Source organism: Hyla sarda, unplaced genomic scaffold (genome assembly GCF_029499605.1).
Source record: "Hyla sarda isolate aHylSar1 unplaced genomic scaffold, aHylSar1.hap1 scaffold_231, whole genome shotgun sequence".
In the NCBI taxonomy this organism is placed as follows: Eukaryota; Metazoa; Chordata; class Amphibia; order Anura; family Hylidae; genus Hyla; species Hyla sarda.
The window spans coordinates 417,995-423,028 of NW_026608991.1; the positions used below are offsets into that span (position 1 = coordinate 417,995).

The following is a 5,034-nucleotide window of genomic DNA, read 5'->3' on the forward strand; positions in this document are numbered from 1 at the left end:
GTTTACACCTAGTGATGTCAGTGGTATTGAGTGACATCACAGCACAGTGCTAAGGCTCCTGGGCCTGGACACAGCAGCGGCTGCAATATCTCAACGGAGAATACGTTTATATCTATGTGTGTGTGTGCGCATATATATATATATATATATATATATATATATATATTTCTCCGCCGAAATCACTTTTAAACCCATTTCCACCTTTTTTTCCCTTCTCTTCCTCTTACTTTTTTTTCACGTTTTTTTACGTTTTTCTCCTTTTCGCCTCTTTTCTGGGCGTATTATTCTTCTTTTTCTTCTTTTTTTTCGTCTAATGCATACCCCATCAGTGCAGCAATGCTTATTCAATACCGCCAGCAGATGGAGACACTGGGGGATAATTTTCTAAGGATTTATACTGATTTTTCCTGTCTGAATTTGTCGCACAGAAAGTTGCAGGCCAAATATGTGTGACATTTCTGCGACTTTAGCTTCTAGAGCATTTTTACAACATTATACATAGGTGCTGAATACATAAAAAGCGACTGTTCAGCGACAGACAAGTCGCATCGGCTGAAAGTAGGCCAGAATGTCAGTCCATGTTGGAGCAGGTTTAGATACAGTCTAAAGCATAGATCTCAAAGTCTGTGCACAGAATTTAGCAAGGGCCTCGCACCTTCTGATGCATCAGGTAGGTGCACAATAGCATAGCCTAACCCTCTGTACTTTGGTCTATATTGATGCGGGACATAGACAGCCAGCTGATGACCAATCCATTAGTGCAATGGATGGCTGGAAGCATTTGTCTTTGCCTTTGCAATACCACAGAAGCAATGCATGGTCAATGTACAGCAATGACACACCTGTGTGAACAGCCAGGAGACCCCCCCATGTTATGTTACATAGTTACATAGTTAGTACGGTCGAAAAAAGACATATGTCCATCACGTTCAACCAGGGAATTAAGGGGTAGGGGTGTGGCGCGATATTGGGGAAGGGATGAGATTTTATATTTCTTCATAAGCATTAATCTTATTTTGTCAATTAGGAACATTCAGCACCCACCCGCTATCAAGGCAGCTGCCTATCATGTCATGCCCTACCTGCACAGGTGTGCTGGCTACTCAAATGATCCAATTAAGGAGGCCATTTAGTCAGCAGCAGCAGAAGTCCTGTGCCTGGACGCTCCAACAGGGGCCAGACACAAGCAGAAGCAGAAGCAGCAGAAGCAGCAGCAGCACCACCTTTTGTTTTTTGGCTGCAGCAGCAGCAAGGCCCACAGGGCTGGCTAGCTGGCTAGCCAGCAAGCAGGTAGCAATGAAAGTAGGAATCTTTCTTTTTAACCCTGTAAGGGGGTGGTGCACTGTACCCGAAGATACTGCCATATCGGGTCAATGCATAGGGCGACGGAAGCAAGCTTCGAAATCGGCCCCCGTTCTCAAAAATCCATTTAATATATGGTCCCCAGATAGGGGACGTATCAGATATTAAACTGATAAGAACAGATACTACACTTGATCTTAGCCAAAAGGCCGAGAAGCGATAACCGTGAAAGGGGCGGGCCCAACAAGGTCCCCTTCATGGGCACTATCACTGCTTGCTGTCAGGGAGGCTGCCAGACAATTTTCCATGCGCACTCTGGGCTGGGGGGCAGTCAACCACCAGTACACACAGCAGAACCTAAACCCATACCATTATTGCTAAGCAGCAAGACAGGGGCCCATTGCACTCCCACGGGGCCTTTTTAAATGCAATCCATAACCCGGATTTGCCAGGAACCCTTCTTACTCCTCCTACTTGCATGTGACACTGGGCTTAGGATCTGCATAGGAAACACACACACAAGCACACACCTACCTTTGTTGCCTGCAGATGCCTCCTTGGCTGTCCCCAAACGGTATCAAACCAACACCCACGGGAAGCTGTAAGCATAGAGGACATGCCTGCACCCCATTGGACTTACCTGTGTGGGTTAAATCCGGGTTATTTGACAACCTATGGCGGTGATGGTTCTGCTCAGGCAGAGCAGTGCTGATGCTCCTCATAAAGCTGTCGCTGCTGTGAAGGTTCTAGGTGACATCACAAATCCCTATGGTTACATACACAACAAAGCTGGGTTGTTGTTGTTTACACTCTGCAAGGCCTGTGGAAGTGAGTGACATCATAGCACTGTAGTTCTGAGGGTTCAAGATGGATGCAACAATCTCCTGTTGCTTCTATGAAGGCCGTAATAGACGACATCACCAAACAGCTCCATAGTCACATACACAGCAAAGGAGAGATGTTGTTTACACCTAGTGATGTCAGTGGTATTGAGTGACATCACAGCACAGTGCTAAGGCTCCTGGGCCTGGACACAGCAGCGGCTGCAATATCTCAACGGAGAATACGTTTATATCTATGTGTGTGTGTGCGCATATATATATATATATATATATATATATATATATATTTCTCCGCCGAAATCACTTTTAAACCCATTTCCACCTTTTTTTCCCTTCTCTTCCTCTTACTTTTTTTTCACGTTTTTTTACGTTTTTCTCCTTTTCGCCTCTTTTCTGGGCGTATTATTCTTCTTTTTCTTCTTTTTTTTCGTCTAATGCATACCCCATCAGTGCAGCAATGCTTATTCAATACCGCCAGCAGATGGAGACACTGGGGGATAATTTTCTAAGGATTTATACTGATTTTTCCTGTCTGAATTTGTCGCACAGAAAGTTGCAGGCCAAATATGTGTGACATTTCTGCGACTTTAGCTTCTAGAGCATTTTTACAACATTATACATAGGTGCTGAATACATAAAAAGCGACTGTTCAGCGACAGACAAGTCGCATCGGCTGAAAGTAGGCCAGAATGTCAGTCCATGTTGGAGCAGGTTTAGATACAGTCTAAAGCATAGATCTCAAAGTCTGTGCACAGAATTTAGCAAGGGCCTCGCACCTTCTGATGCATCAGGTAGGTGCACAATAGCATAGCCTAACCCTCTGTACTTTGGTCTATATTGATGCGGGACATAGACAGCCAGCTGATGACCAATCCATTAGTGCAATGGATGGCTGGAAGCATTTGTCTTTGCCTTTGCAATACCACAGAAGCAATGCATGGTCAATGTACAGCAATGACACACCTGTGTGAACAGCCAGGAGACCCCCCCCCCCCCCCCCATGTTATGTTACATAGTTACATAGTTAGTACGGTCGAAAAAAGACATATGTCCATCACGTTCAACCAGGGAATTAAGGGGTAGGGGTGTGGCGCGATATTGGGGAAGGGATGAGATTTTATATTTCTTCATAAGCATTAATCTTATTTTGTCAATTAGGAACATTCAGCACCCACCCGCTATCAAGGCAGCTGCCTATCATGTCATGCCCTACCTGCACAGGTGTGCTGGCTACTCAAATGATCCAATTAAGGAGGCCATTTAGTCAGCAGCAGCAGAAGTCCTGTGCCTGGACGCTCCAACAGGGGCCAGACACAAGCAGAAGCAGAAGCAGCAGAAGCACCACCTTTTGTTTTTTGGCTGCAGCAGCAGCAGCAGCAGCACAGGCCCACAGGGCTGGCTAGCTGGCTAGCCAGCAAGCAGGTAGCAATGAAAGTAGGAATCTTTCTTTTTAACCCTGTAAGGGGGTGGTGCACTGTACCCGAAGATACTGCCATATCGGGTCAATGCATAGGGCGACGGAAGCAAGCTTCGAAATCGGCCCCCGTTCTCAAAAATCCATTTAATATATGGTCCCCAGATAGGGGACGTATCAGATATTAAACTGATAAGAACAGATACTACACTTGATCTTAGCCAAAAGGCCGAGAAGCGATAACCGTGAAAGGGGCGGGCCCAACAAGGTCCCCTTCATGGGCACTATCACTGCTTGCTGTCAGGGAGGCTGCCAGACAATTTTCCATGCACACTCTGGGCTGGGGGGCAGTCAACCACCAGTACACACAGCAGAACCTAAACCCATACCATTATTGCTAAGCAGCAAGACAGGGGCCCATTGCACTCCCACGGGGCCTTTTTAAATGCAATCCATAACCCGGATTTGCCAGGAACCCTTCTTACTCCTCCTACTTGCATGTGACACTGGGCTTAGGATCTGCATAGGAAACACACACACAAGCACACACCTACCTTTGTTGCCTGCAGATGCCTCCTTGGCTGTCCCCAAACGGTATCAAACCAACACCCACGGGAAGCTGTAAGCATAGAGGACATGCCTGCACCCCATTGGACTTACCTGTGTGGGTTAAATCCGGGTTATTTGACAACCTATGGCGGTGATGGTTCTGCTCAGGCAGAGCAGTGCTGATGCTCCTCATAAAGCTGTCGCTGCTGTGAAGGTTCTAGGTGACATCACAAATCCCTATGGTTACATACACAACAAAGCTGGGTTGTTGTTGTTTACACTCTGCAAGGCCTGTGGAAGTGAGTGACATCATAGCACTGTAGTTCTGAGGGTTCAAGATGGATGCAACAATCTCCTGTTGCTTCTATGAAGGCCGTAATAGACGACATCACCAAACAGCTCCATAGTCACATACACAGCAAAGGAGAGATGTTGTTTACACCTAGTGATGTCAGTGGTATTGAGTGACATCACAGCACAGTGCTAAGGCTCCTGGGCCTGGACACAGCAGCGGCTGCAATATCTCAACGGAGAATACGTTTATATCTATGTGTGTGTGTGCGCATATATATATATATATATATATATATATATATATATATATTTCTCCGCCGAAATCACTTTTAAACCCATTTCCACCTTTTTTTCCCTTCTCTTCCTCTTACTTTTTTTTCACGTTTTTTTACGTTTTTCTCCTTTTCGCCTCTTTTCTGGGCGTATTATTCTTCTTTTTCTTCTTTTTTTTCGTCTAATGCATACCCCATCAGTGCAGCAATGCTTATTCAATACCGCCAGCAGATGGAGACACTGGGGGATAATTTTCTAAGGATTTATACTGATTTTTCCTGTCTGAATTTGTCGCACAGAAAGTTGCAGGCCAAATATGTGTGACATTTCTGCGACTTTAGCTTCTAGAGCATTTTTACA

The 5,034-nt window shown here is 45.5% G+C and overlaps 2 non-coding genes across 2 annotated transcripts; both read right to left on the reverse strand.

The window, feature by feature from the left end:
* Nucleotides 1-1,332: 1,332 nt before the first annotated feature.
* On the reverse strand, nt 1,333-1,523 carry LOC130322147 (U2 spliceosomal RNA). Its single transcript, XR_008867730.1, has one exon. It is a non-coding gene; the product is annotated as a U2 spliceosomal RNA (small nuclear RNA).
* Nucleotides 1,524-3,608: 2,085 nt separating this feature from the next.
* LOC130322148 (U2 spliceosomal RNA) lies at nt 3,609-3,799 on the reverse strand. The gene has a single exon (XR_008867731.1). It is a non-coding gene; the product is annotated as a U2 spliceosomal RNA (small nuclear RNA).
* Nucleotides 3,800-5,034: the final 1,235 nt, after the last annotated feature.